The sequence below is a fragment of the Talpa europaea genome (genome assembly GCF_964194135.1).
Source record: "Talpa europaea genome assembly, chromosome: 6".
Classification (NCBI taxonomy): Eukaryota; Metazoa; Chordata; class Mammalia; order Eulipotyphla; family Talpidae; genus Talpa; species Talpa europaea.
In genome coordinates, this window is record NC_140072.1 from 41,941,106 (window position 1) to 41,956,393 (window position 15,288).

Below are 15,288 nucleotides of genomic sequence, written 5' to 3' on the forward strand. Positions count from 1 at the left end.
GGTCCTGCATATTACGGAGCATAAGCAGGCCTTTTCACACCTCGGCCTTTTCATGCCTCAGCCAATATGCTTTATCAGCCTCTCTGAGTTAGGTTCTTGCTGTCACAGCCCAGATGTCTGTGACTTTTCTACAGGTATTCCCTGCTGCCTGAAGGTTTGCAGCAGGCAGCTTCACTTTCATGAACCACCTGCATTTTACCTGATTTCCCTAAAATACACCTTTGAAGAGGATTTCCTTTTTTTTATGCCAAAACTGGAAAAGTGAAGAGCGTTGAGCATCCAGCCTTTGTTTTGAGGCAGCTGTTTCAGAGACAGCAGTACCCTAAGCCTCAAGAGTGGCCCCACCAAGGTCCTCCCTGGAGAATGACTTTCTCCAGGCTGGGATCTATCATATTCCTTCACCACTTGGTATTGGTATTTAAGGCTTCATGTGTTATTTGATAGGACTGGGCAGGTTATTTTTTGGGCCTGGGAATGTTTAAAAATTTTCCATGTAAATGACAGGTATTGCTTCTTGGCTTTACATCATTCAGCTTAGGAAAGTTTTCAGATGGAAGGGGAACCCATCTGGGGCAAGCTACATGAATACTCACTTTCACACCATTGGGGGCCTGGCTGCCCCCAATGGGGACCGTGCAGAGTGGGAAATTAAGCAAACAGAAATAGTTCTATTTTCTAAAGTGAGGAGCATTTTCTCTGTATTTTACATACATAGATGACAAAGAAGCCTTCTGGGCATATTTCCTGGCCAGGGGCTTAAGTCTATGCTTTATGCATCTCTCATTTAAAGCATCCCTGCTTCAGGGCCTCCCTGGTGGTGCAAGCAGTTGAGCGCAGCACTGTGAAACTGTCCACAGCCTCTGCAGTGCTGGTTCGATCCCCACTGTCCTAGGAGCGACCCACATGGCGAGCAGACCTCTCCTGTCTCGCCCGCTGCTCCCCTCAGCAGTGTGTTTCAGTCAGTCTGCCTGTTCTGTTCCCTGCTCTGTCTCTGGTAAATCCTCTCACCCTCCTGCGCATCTGGCCTGTACCCCGGCTCTTGTATAAATAAAAAATAAAATAAAATCAAGGAGGGGCAAGTGCAAGCCAAGCTTCTGTGAGGGGGTAAATGTGACATTTCAAATTAGTGGGCAAAGGCAGGTCATTCAGAAACAGTACTGGAAACAAAATAAAACAGTATAAAATAAAACAGTATAAAATAAAACAAAATAAAATAGAAACAGTACAGGAAACAAAATAAAAGGTGAATGAACAATTGTATATCCAAATGAAATCTACATAGATTTAATATTAAAATATATAAGAAAAAATGAAACCATAAAAGTATTAACAGGAAATATTGGTTATTATATTTTCGTTTGAGAGGGAGGAATATCTTACTAACATAAACATAAAATACAAAACAAAGATGGGGAAAAAACTGATAAAAATGACTACATAATAATCTATTTTTCTCTGCATGGCTAAACCTCCTATAAACAAACTTAAAAGGCACACATCAAACTAGGAAAAACTATTTTTATTTTATTTTATTTTATTTTTTTTTAAAGATTTATTTATTTATTTATACAAGCACTGGGTACAGTCAGAAGCGCGGGAGGGTGAGAGATTTCACCAGAGCCAGAGCTGGGAGCAGAGCAGGCAGAAGGACCGAAGTACACTGCTGAGGGGAGCAGCGGGTGGCAGGAGAGGCCTGCGCGCCATGTGGGACCCTCCTCTGGTGGCCGGGGAGCAGCTGGGAATCGAACCGGCCCTACATAGGCTGCGGGCAGCTTCGCAACCCAGCGCTCAACCGCTGCGCCACCGGGGAGGCCCGGAAAAACTATTTTAAACCAGGTAAAATTAATACCACAGATAAAGTGCAAATATGGCTAATATCTAAAGAACCCTATAAATCAGTAAAGACCAACAATCAAACAGAAAAATGGAAAAGGATGTGAACCAACAAGACATGGGAATGCAAATGGTTCTTAGGCATTTGAAGAGATGTGCATCATTCAGGACAAGAGAAACACAATTTAAATTTGTGCCCTGATGCCATTTTTCATCTTTCTGACAGTTGTGTTTTGATCATACACCATGTTCAAAAAATGTTTAGAAGGGGTTCTCCTGTGCATCCTTGTAATTTGTAAAGGAACTAGTACATTTTTGATGGGGGGCCATTTGGCAATATCTCCCACAACTACAAATGCACTTGTCCTTTTACCTGGGAATTCTGTCTCTGAGAATTCATGTACAGATCTGTTCACACATGTGAGCTATGTGCACATAAATAATAGTTACACAGCATCACTTGTCTTTGCCAAAGACTAGACACAATCCAAATATCTAACATGCTGCAGAGGGCTAAATGCAAGTACAGTGTGCTGCCCTTTACGTAACAAAATTAAGTTATAGCGGGCATGCAAAGAATAGCCTGGAAAGGATCCCTAGGAATCTAATTATGGCAGCTGTCTCTGGGGAAGGAACTGGAAGTCCTGGGGAATGTGGGTGAGAGGGAGACCCCTCTCCACTAGTTTGGGTCTTTTTTGTTCTGTATCATGTGCAAAAGTGAACTATTAAAAATACTTAAAAAAATTTTTAAAATAAGATAGCTGTATTCTTCCTTCTTTCTAGGCACAGACAGATGCAACAGGCTGAGTGACCAGGCAGATGTCACCCCTCATCTGCAGACCCGGTCCCCGCTGTCCCAGCTGTGTGCCAGATGGGGACATGCCTCATGTTCATTTACAGGTTGCACCTCATGTGTGAGGCATGCCCCTCCACCCCTGCTCCTAAGTGTTCCTCTGATTATATATTAATTAGTGCATATTGAGTGATGAATCTTGCAGCCTTTCAAAATCCTTTTGGGGGTGGGCAGAGGAGTACACATTTTCAATTCTAAATAACTAAAATGTTACAGTTGTTTGTGCCCTTACATGTTCCGAGGTATGCACCGATGGTGAGCAAATTTACAACCAGGGCACCTTTCTCAGCTCCAGGTCACCTAATTTTACTTCTGCTCACGGTAGGCTTAAAATAAAACCCCACAATTGGCCTTTCTCATTGTACTTCGATTAAAAACAAGCTCCCACAGACACTGGGCCTGGAGGGCGTGAGACCAGGGCAGGGCCCTGCTGCTACTGCCAGTAATACATGGTGTACCATGGCTCAGGCCCGTCACAGCGTCACTGCACTCGGGCTCCTGGCCTCTGAGTCTGTCTTTTGAATCACAGCAGTGGTGGGTGACAATCTTGTGCCAAGCCCCTAGTGGGCTCGGCTTGGCACTCCACTCCTTGGCTCTTGGAACTGGGTCCCTGAGTGGAGAACAGACTCATTTCTTATTTCACAGAGGGGAGTGCAGGATAAGCTCCCTGCTGTCACTCTGTGAAGGACAAGTGTCGTCATGGCACTCGAGGGCCTGGCTGATGGCCTGCAGATGTTAGGAGTGAGTTCTCTTTTGTGAAGGCACTGAAGGCTGCCCGGCCCTTCTGGAAGAGTTTGTGTCTCCTCCAGGCCCTCCCTCAGGTGGTCATGTGGTTCTGAGCAGAGACTAAGGCAGCAATGGTGACTCTTAAACCGGCCAGATAGGCTGCTTTTAGGTGAACTAAGGAAGTACTGAGTAAGAAGCTTGGAGTGACTCCTCTGTGGACAAGCCTATCTGTGTACATTTCTATGTATATATGTGTGAGTGTGCACACATGTGTATATGCAAGTGTGTGCATGTGTGTCTATGTGTGAGTATGGATACATGTTTGCATGCACCTGCGAATGTATGTGCATGTGTACATGTGCATGCCTGCGTGCACATGTGAGTGCCAGCATGTGTTTGTGAATGTGCGTACATGTGAGTGTGTGTGGATATGCATGGTGTTCACTGTGTACACACAGACACCAGGCAGATAACCATCATCACTTCCAGCTGCACACATCTGTTTCATGGTCTGCCTAAAATCCCCTTCCCAAACAGGGCTGCTTCTCAGACTTTTTACACCAGGAAAGGCCCAGAGAAATCGGCCACCTGCCAAGCAAGTGAAAACATCTGTGATCCTGAAGTGGCAAACAGGGCCATTTCCTCAGGCAGAGACACTGCCCGGTGACACGTGCAGCTGACCTGTCAGTGGACATGGAAACAGAGTTGTTTTCCACACCTTTGATGCTTTAATGCCTGGGCATTCATTTTGTGCCTGCTTCCCTGGCCCAGGAGGAAAAAATCTGTGGGCCCCTGATGGACAGGAAGAACGACTGCTAGCACCCGATTGAGGACAAGAAGAGGGAGGACTTTCTGCAAGGAGGAAGGAGAAAAAGAGAGGTGGAGACCCCAAGGAGGGTGAAAGCGCAAGGGAGGGATTACACAGAGGGAGGGGAGACAGATGGGTTTTTCAAGAGGGCAAATGAACACAGGTACCCCTGCCTAAGGCTCCACTAACTCAGAACCCTCAATATTCATCCCTGATGAGCCCTGTGGCTTCGAGGAGATTGTCAGGAACTGACAGGGTCTCCCCATGATAGGGTAGGGCTTGCAAGTGTCCAGAGAATCTATGCCTCTAACCTGCAGGGGCATTTGGGTAATGATCTCCCTTCCAGGGACCTCTCTCTCCGTATAAAAGGCACAGGTTGGGACCCTAGCTGGCACAGTGGACTATGGAAGTGTTTATCTGAGGGGGAAGAAGAATTTGGATGCTGAAGCCAGTGTGAGCTTATTAAATGAGAAAATATATGGGGGCATGTATAGACTTTTCCCAAAAAATCAAAATATTGTCACAATTACATTAGCAGGTACTGGACTCCCAAAATACGTATGGGGGAGAGAATACCGGCACCCAGCAGAAAGGGGGTCGAAGGGCTCACAACTGGCATGTGCCTATGCAGGTGTGTGTGTGTGTGTGTTGGAGGTGAAGGGGAACTGGAAGGAGCCCTGAATGGTGTATGGAAAGTAAAAGTACGAAACACACAGCTCAAGCAATTGTTTTTCTCCTGGAGGCTAACATGCATGGGCAGGAAGCCAACAGCCACATTAGGATAAGAAATGTAATCTGTTTATAATAAGTTTGCAAAATAATTCTCATTGGTGCAGCAAGTATGCAGTGCACCATAACCCGCTGTGACGCTGGCCTTGGCCTGGTGTCCATGGCAAGCGCACCGGAGCTAACAGGCCAGTGTTTGTAAAGCCTAGTTCTCCCGCTCGCCTCCTTTCTCAATCATCCACGTCCCTCTGGGGCAGATAAACACATTCCCAAAGACGACAGCTGGAGTATCTGAGAGCCAACGGAAGCTGCTGCTCCCTCTCTTACTAGAGCCTCTGCTGCTACTGTAGTAAAGACTTGAGATGACCTCCCTAAGTTGGAAGGAACCCAAGAGGTCACTCATTCCCACCAACCAGGAACCCTGGGGCCCTGCAAGCATCCTGTGAGGTTCTAAGCCCCACGAGGTGCCCCTACTCCCGAGCAAGATCCTGATGCTGGTGAGACCAGCTGCCCTGCCTTGTAACCCATGGTTGTCCTTCCTCTCACCTAAAGCATCTGCATCTATAGTACCTGCTGCTGTTCAGAGTAATAGCGAAAGAAAACAACAGCATTTGTTGGGCACTTACTGTGAGCCTGGCTCTGTCTAAGTACTTCCTTATTGGACTTAGAGGTTTCCTAATGCACCACTTCATTGTACACAACCAGCAACATTCCAGGGGGTTGCCATTATTATTCCATTTTGCAGATGTGGAAAATGAACCTTAGAGGGCCTAAATAACTTGGCCAAACTACATTATTAGTGGGATTAGTAGTGGAGAACGGGTTTAAGCCCAGGTTTTTCCAATTCCAGAATCCAAGTATCTTCCCATCAAAATGTCCCCATCCACAGGGACATTCACAAAAGGCTGCTCATTCAGAACCAGTCAGGTTCTCAGCCACATACCCCCCTTTTTGTTCATAAATATTCTCTAGCTTGTTTCTAGATCCCTGCTTCTTTTTAATTAATTAATTAATTTAAAAACTATTTTTAATTTTTTAAATTTTATTTTTATATTCCCCATACAATTGCAACCCTCTTATTTTGACCCCAACACTCCTTTCCCCACCCCCACCCCCATAGTGTGTCTCTGGTTCAAAGTTGTTTGTTGATTTTGATTTTTTCTTTCTTATAGATATTCTTTTTCCTGGTCCCTTATTTAGGTTTTCTAGATTCCTGCTTCCAACCTCTGCAAGTACATATCCCCAAAGGACACTCATTCCTTCTGTTCAGAAGCGAATAAACAGCAAAAGGTGGTGGCTAAAAGCAAGGGCGTTAGGATAAGAAAGACCCACAGAGAATTATGCTTTAGCTTCATGCTAACCTTGGGCAAATTATTCACCCTCTCTGTCTCCAGTTTCCTTCTATACAGGCTGGATATAAGAGTTAAATGAGATCAATATGAAAAGCTTGCAGACCAGGGTTTCTACCAGGAGCGGAAGGTCTACTGAGGGTATGGAAGGGCAAGAACAGTGATCAGCCAAGGAGGACACAGAGGTGCATGTCCCACCATCAGGTTTCATTATTTCCCCAAATTCTGAATTTAAGAATCCTCCACCATCAGGAGAGGGCTTGTTCAAGGACACACACACCACCAGGAAGCCCCAAAACCCCAGAGCATGGATGTGGCTTTCTAACTCCAGGCTAGCATTTCCTGTGGGGAAGCACCTGCAGAAGTGAAGGGGGGAGGGCAGAGGGTTGGGGAAGCCCAGGCTGCTACAGGACTGAAGCCCCCTCTTCAGGAAGTGAAGGAGAAGGTCTGCTGCCAACATCTGGAGGGTGGGGACAGACAGACCTTTAATCTTAGCTTGCTCCTGGGAATCCCCATGCAATCTGAGCTAACTGCTCTCTCTCCTATCCCTCCAAGCGAGGGCACTACTGGTGGAGACCTGGTTGGAAACTAGAACTTCTACCCCGAGCCTAGCAAGAGACTCCTTCCTCAACTGTCAACAGAGCCCAAGTGGGAAAACTGGATTTCTGCCCTCACCTTACAGTAATGAGGGAGCTCACACCCACCCTCACCCCAATCTCCCCTACTGGAGCAGTGTCAGAGGATGCCAATTAAAACAGAAGATTAAACTAAGATATTAATATCTACTATGTCAAGATTTCAATATAAGATCTCATCATACTAGGATGTGAATATGAATGGAAAGAACTAGGATGTGAATGTGAATGAAAAAAACAATTAATAAATACTAACGCCAAGATGACAGATGTTAGAAATTATATAAAAACATTTTAAAGCAACCATCATAAAAATGCTCCAAAGAGTGATGAAAAATATCCTTGAAATGAATGAAAAACTGTGAAGTTCCAGGGAAGAAAAAAAATATAAAGAAGAAAGAAATGAAAAATTAGAACTGAAAATTACAATAACCAAAAAAATCCCATAATTATTTTTAAGCTTCCTTGGAGGCACTCAATGCCAACAGAGAGGGGACACAGTAAAGTGAAAGCTAGAACAATATGAAACATCCAATTTGAAGAACAGAGAGAAGCTGGGCTGGAAAAAAATGAAAGGGCTTCAGGGACCTATGCACTATAACAAAAGATCTAACTTCTGTGACACTGGAGTTCTGGAAGGAGAAGAAAAGAGGAGAGAACTGAAAAAATACTCAACACTAACTTAAAACTTCCAAAATTTTGCAAGAGATTTAAATCCACAGACTTAAGAAATTGAGCAATACTCAAAAAAAAAAAAAAAAGAATTCAAAGAAATCCATATCAAGATATGTCACAGTAAAATTTCTAAAAACCAAGAGAAGAAGAAAATACAGGATGTTCTCAAATACTGTTTTGTTCAACAGCATATTTTATAAAGTTGAGGAGAAAAAAAAGAGTCCCAGCACTAGTGTTGATGTTATTTGAGAACCTGATTTTGTTATACCTTCTTTCATTTAAATTTGCAATTTCCTAGAACCTATCAGAGACATTAAGTGAGCAATCTCTGTATGTTGAAAACAGGAAAAGGACACTCTACCAGCAGGGGAAAAATTAGAATGATAAAACATTTTCACTTGCAACCATGAAGGTTGGAGAACTTTCAAGTATGGAAAGATAAGAACGCACACACCTATTATACCACGTGTAGCGAAAAGATCCTTTCCAGTGAAAGTATCATTCAGAAATGAAAGGGAAATCAATGCATTCTCAAAAAAGAAAAACTAAAGTTATTTTTGTTACCAAAAAATCTGTATAAGAATGGCTAAAAGAAGTTTTCTATAGAAAAAGAAAACTATGAAAAAAAGAAAATTAGATCACCAGTTTAGAAGAAAGAACACGATAAGGAAAGACACTGATATTATTGGTAAATACCTTCCTTTTCCTCTTGATTTTCTAAATTATGTTGGTTGTTGAAGAGAAATTTTTATAATACTGGCTAATGTGATTCTAAATGTTTGTAGAAAAAATATTTGACATAATTATAAAGAGGGAGGGGAAAAGAACACAAAAGGAACTAAGTTTTCTATACTTAACTCAGATTTATAAAATGATGACACTAATAAACTATGCATATCAGTAGATGCACAAAATATATTTGATAAAGCCTGCAAATATTTCAGATAATAACTCTCAGCAAAGGGAAGATAGATGGATTTCTGGTAAGATGCATCTATTAAAACCTTAAAGCTACAGTCATTCTTAATGGTGAAAGAATAAACACTTTCTTCTTACAATCAGAAACTCTCACAGATTGTATTTGACATTGTACTGAAGTTTTTACCCAGTGCAAGATAGCAAGAAATAGAAATAAAAGATCTAGATTAGAAGTAGAGAAGTCAAGCTGACTTCCCTTATTTGCAGATGACATGAGACTCTACATAGAAAAAAAACTTGTGGAACCAAAAAACTACTAAAACTAAGCAGTGACTTTAGCAAAGATATAGAATATAAGACTAGTGAAAAAACAATTGTATTTCTGTATACTTGCAGTGAACAATTGGAAACTGAAATTTTTAAATGTGATTTAAATAAAAAATATAAAGTAGTTGGGTGCATCTGACAAGAGATGGGCAAGACCTGTATTGGAAATTATAAGACATTGCTGAGAGAAATTAAAGGGAAAATTTGTAGAGAGATATTTTCTATATTCAGGAAAGAGGCCCAATATTTCTAAGGTATAAATGCTCATCAAATTGATCTCTAATTCAAAGCAATTCTGATAAAAATCTCAGCAGGGAATTTTTTGGAGGAGAAATTGACAAACTGATTCTGAAACTCATGAAAATGCAAAGAATCTAGAAGAATCAAAACAATTTTGCAAAAGAAGAACAAAGTTGGAGAACTAACATTGCTTGTTTTGAAGACTTACTGAAAATATAATAATCAGGACAGTGGAGTAAAGATAAGCAAAAATATCAATGGAACTTAAGAATCAAGAGTCCAAAAGTGGACCTGCTCACATATAGTCAATTGATATTTCACAAAGGTGCAAAACAATGTAATGAAGAGATGATAACTTTTTAACAAATGTTGAGGAAGCACTGGAATATCCACAGGCAAAAAAAGGGGGACTTCAATCCACATCTTGTATCACACATAAAAATTAACTCAAAGAATTATCATTATCATAAGTTGAAATGTTGACAGCTTCAAGAAGAAAATCTTCCTGATAATGAAAAGAGAAACTGTAGAACTGGGAGAAAATATTTGCAAATCATATGTCTAATAACAAGCTTGTATCCATAATATATCAAGAACTCCCAAGATTCAATAATAAGAAACCAACCCAATTGTAAAATGGGTAAAATTTATAAACAGACACATCACCAAAAAAGATATATGAATGATAAAGAAGTGTATGAAGAGGTGTTCATCATGATTAGTCACTAGAGAGATGCAATTCAAAGTCACAGTGATATATCACTATGCACACATTAAAATGACTGCAATAAAAAAGCATGATCTTAGTAAGCATTGGTGAATATGTAAAGCAACTGAACTCACACTGTTAGTGGGTTTTGAGATTAATGGGGTTGTTATTAACCAAATCTTTTCATCTCCCTTTCAAGGAATCACTGTCTTTGTTTCTTTGCTGCCTAATTTCCTCTTCACAGGACCACTGTAAAGCCACGCTTCCCAGTGTCACACAAGGCCACCTCCAACAGCAGTGAATTTTCATTTCAAGCAGGCTGTCCTATATGTAGCTTGGAAACCATCTTTCTGGGGAGTTTTTTTGAGGCACTGACTACAAAGTTAGTATGGTGTTTTCAGGACTGCCCAGCCCTCCTTCAGATTTGCTTGTTGGTTGGTTTGAGCTGTCTTGAATATGTCCAATAAAAGAAAAGAGAAGACAGCAGAACACACCTAGAGTATCAGCAATCTCTTCTAGACAGTTTTTTGACAGCTGAATACAGCGCTGGGTCTGTGTCTCTGCCTACAGTCAGAGGAAGGGCTGGCTGAGGCCAGGAAGGATCTGCTCCAAGCTGATAAAAGCCAAAGCCCCTGTGCCAGGAACCCTGTGGTTTTTCAGCCTTTGGAAGCAACAAGACTATCTTTGGAAGTACTCTCCGTGGGGCCTCAGAGGACAGGACACTGTCTAGGAGGAGGTACATTTCCCCCAAAGTATCGTCCGGCATATTGCCCAGGGGAATTATCTGGACACCCAGGACTGGGAGCTGCGTTTTACGTGAAGTGGACACAAGTTTTTTCTTAAATGTTTAAATGGTAAAATTTCCTTGCCAGCCCCTTACCTTCCGGGATGGGAGGAGCCAGGAGCCTAGGGCTGGGGTTGGGGAAGAGCCTCGGTGCACTGGGGTGACCTGGCCCAACGTGGGGCGCAGCCCTGCAGTGACCCTGGGCGGGGTAGGGGCGGGGAGGGGGCGCTGGGCATTTGGGCGCTTGCCTGAGCCCCAGACCTTGACAAAATCAAGCTGCCGGCTCCGCTTTGCTGCCTTTCACTTTTCCTAAAACAATTCCTGGGAGTTTCAGTTACTATGAAAGGAAGAGAGAAAACACTAGACTAAAATCAAACTACACGGAAAAGACAGTGCCGAATTTTCTGTTTTCTTTTTAAACCCAGAGTTGGTGGTTAAACGGAGTTGTCAATCCAAAAGCCCCCTGGGCCAGGAGAGAGCCTGCAGAGTTGAGTATTTTTCGAGTCTGCTCTTTCTGAAATTGCAGCCAGCGAGCCGGAGTGGGCTGCTGTCCGCCTCAGGGCGCACGTGGTTTTGCGGAATATGATGCAATCCCAATGTGGGTGTAACTGATGCAGGCACCGCACGGAGCTGTGATCTGAGAAGCTGGGCTCTGAGAAGCTAGAGCTCATCTCTCCTCAAATCTCAGTTTAAACAAACAAACAAAAATGCTCTCATCAGGTTCAGATCCTGGAGGGGAGTTGGGGGTGTTGTGAATGGGTGCTACTTATCAAAAATTTATAAATTTATAAATGGAGCAATCTACTAGTAAAAACAAGGACTCACCACATGGGCTTACAGGGTGCCAGAATATTTTTTCCTTGCAATGATCCATGATTGAACTATTGATTAAAACTTCCCTATAGAGTATGTAAATTTTTCTTGAATGTCCCCCTTAGTGTCCGTTGACTTGCCTCTGTATGACATGCCTGGTGCAGCAGATCCTGGTCACAGGGGATTGCTTCTTTTCCATGCAGGCCCTCTCTGCACCTTGCACTCTCTGCACCTTGCACTCTCTGTATCCCACACTCTCTGCACCCCAGCACTCTGCACCCCAGCACTCTGCACCCCGTATTATTCACAATCCAGGCTGCTTTGTACCCTTAGCCCAACACAGGACCCCAAACAAGGAGGAACTCATACACTGCACTACCTCCTCACTGGTCCCCACATACACCCCCCCAGCTCTTCATCTACAAAGCTCATCTATAAAGAAGAAAGGCTTGCAAGGATTCAGCTCATGAAGGATGGGAAAGGTGCCGCCATCTGCAGACCTTGGCAAATCCTTTCCCCTCCTGCTCCTCACTTTGCCCATCTGTGAAATAAAGAAAAGTGTATAACTTTGTCAGGAATATTTGGTTTCTTTTACTTAAAACAAGCTGAAATAGGGCCTCCCCTGGTGGCGCAGTGGTTGAGCGCTGGGCTGCAGGGCTGCCCTCGGCCCCTGCAGCGCCGGTTCCCAGGCTGCTGGCGAGGGTCCCCCCCCCCCCCACACACACACAAAACAAGCTGAAATAATAATCACAAAATTTTAACGTTTGTTAATTCTGGAGTGTGGGTACTTAGATGTTTGTTACAGTATTCTCTATTTTTCTCTATTTTTTGTATCTTTCAGTCTCCTACCCCAATTAAAAAAAAAATAAAGAAGGAAAGAAAAGAATTTTAAAGACTTGGATGAAGTCAGCTCTCCTTGAGTTGGGCTTTCTCTGGTTCTGTGTACAGGGGAATGCTCAGGAAGCTTCCGAATCCTGTAGCAATAGGAGGCCTTAGTATTATTCATCTTGTTTCTGGTCTTCATGGCTCTAGGAATAGACTAAGATCCAGCCTCAGCCTTTATCCCCACCCCCACTCCCAGCTGTCTAAGGCAGCTGTCTGCTTGCCAGACTGGTTTGTTGGTGGGATAGGAGTTTTCCAGTGGAAGGGAAGGCGGAGAGTATAGGATGATGTCATCTATCATGTTCTGATTCAACTTCACCCCCCTCCCCACCTGCCTGCCCAGCCATCCTAAGCCGCAGCCAACAGAAGCATACACCTGTGTGAAAAGAAATGCCTATCTATAGTAATTAAAACTTCACTTTGTGTAATAAGATCCCAAACTTTCTGGCGCTGAACAAAACCACATTGCTAGGGAAAACTCACATTGACTTTTCTACTCCTCTCAACTTAAAAACAGCCAAACTAAATTAAGTAACAACAACAACACAAAGTTGTTTCCCACAGTTTGCCGTGTGCTTACCACCAGTTTGCAGCCTGAAACAATTTCATGCTTGAGTTATTAACTTATGAAAATAGGCACAAAAGGGGAAAAATGTGAACAGATCCTCAGCTATATTATTAGTCATTGCTACAGCTGAATGCTTTCCGGCACAAAGCCGTGTTATTCTGCCTGAGTATCTCAGTTTTAAACAAAATGTAGCTCACTAATGGGTTATGCCTCATATACCATTTTGTAATCATTACGTTGCCATTCTCTGTAATTTATCCTGTTTTTCATTAGGAGAATGTGCATTAGGGAAGCATGCACTCAGCTCTGGTGCACACACGCCCGTGCATGCACACGCACTTCTAAGTCCTCTTTTGTTCGCAGCTGAAAAGAAGGTCATGGAACTGTCACTCATTCTGGGGAAACACCACTGTATTGATAATGATAAGATTTGGAAATCAGGGAAGGATGGATGTGAAAGTAGTTTCTGAGAAACTGGTGAGTTGGGGGTAACAGTGTGAATAAAGGATTCTAGAAGCAATCTGGAGAACGTGGACTGTTATTCTGAGCCAGCTCACCTTGGTCTCTATTCAGAGGGGCATCTTGTTCACCTGCTGAGTGGCCTCAGGGCTTCTGGGTGGGCAGCAAAGCCCCCTTTGTGGAGGCTTCCAGTTTCGGCTCAGAGGTGTTGCTGCAAACCAGCTTGAGTCAAGTGAACAGAGGAGCCAAATTTTGAGCCAATTCATTTTTGCTTGTGTACAGATTTTATAAAAATCAAAGCCTTTGGGTGTTTATTCTGGAAAAAAAAATAGCAGGCAAGAAAATAATCAGGCCAGAGAAATACAAAAGTGATATGAAAAACTTAGAGAAGATGAAGTTTTTCACCTCAACACAACAGATCCTGGGTCTGGGGATCCCACCCCACCCCAGAGCAGGGAGCCTCCCCACAGTCTTCAGCCAGCAAGAGATGGCCCTGGAATAGGCCATCTTCCCCCTGGATTAGGATAATGGGGCTCTCCACAGGACACTTACCCAGCCAGCGAGCAGTAATTGGGAACCCAATGAAGTGTGCTTTCAACCTATTTAAGGGATGCTTTGATTTTGCTCTTTCCTCTTCTTTAAGACAACATACTTTTACTTTGCCCTGGGAATATCTGATCTCCCCTCCAAACTAGCTGCTCCTCATTGTGCTCACTGGACCCCAAGCCTTGATGAGGGGGTTAAAGGGGGGGAGTGCCATCCTCTCTGATAGGTGGCAGAAACTCCCTCCTTGCTAGACCAGGCTCAGTCTCTGGCTCCTGCAGGAAGCTGGGGCCTGTGGCACCTGGTGCCAGGCACACGGGAGACACAGGCCAGTGGAACTCAGTTCTGCACTCCAGAGGCTCACCCAGAGAGTGGGGCCCACAGTGCCTGGTGGGGACACTGCCAGAGATGACTGCAGGCTGTGACAGACACCTGGGAGGTCCATTAGCTCTGTCAGGTGGCAGAAAGGGGAGAGGTGGAGAGTGGAGTGTGTTAGAGAACAGAAATTCAAACCCGGGAAAATTTAACCCTTCTGATTCATCCTCCACAGGCAACAGGCTAAGTGTGCATTATCTCCTTAAAAATTCTCACCCATCTCTGATATTGGTATCCTGATTAACCCCTCCCCCTATTTTTTTTAACCATCTTAGTCACATTAAGTATACAGCTCCGTAGTGTTAAGTATGGGCACGTTGTTATGCAAACAGGTCTCCAGAACCTTTCATCTTGCAAAACTGAAATTCTATACCCATGAAACAATAACTGCCTATTCTTCCCTCCTGTCAGTCCCTGGCAACCCCCATTCTGCTTTCTGTTACTATGATTTGACTCCTCTCTGTACTCCACATAGGTGGAATCATACAGGATTGATCTTTTACTGACCGGTTTGCTTCACTAAGCACACTGTCCTCAAGTTTCCCCCATGTATCAATGTCAAACTTGCTTTCTTTTTTAAGGTTGAATAATATTTCATGGCAAGTACAGGAGCACAGGCTGACTCACTTACCGACGGGGATATGTTATGAGAAACACATCGCTAGGTGATTTCATCACTGTGTGAACATGGCCGAGTGGATGACGTAACAGGACAGTACAGCCAACTCCACACCTCGGCTGTGAGGAGCAACCTCTTGGGACCACCATCCTGTTGTGGGTAGTAGTTGGCAGAAGCGTTAACGAAGTGGCTCATGACTAAGTACCCCACATTTTGTCTATACATTCATCTGTTGTTGCATACTTGGGTGGCTTCTACCTTTTGACCCCCAAGCGTAACGCTGCTATGAACATGAGCGCCAATATCCCTTTGAGATCCTGCTTTCAATTCTTGTGACCCTAAACCCAGAAGTGGAATTGCTGGACCATGTGATCATTCTATGGTTAACTTTTTGAGGAACCACCATACTGTCTTCCCTAGAAGCTGCATCATTTTTTTTTTACTTT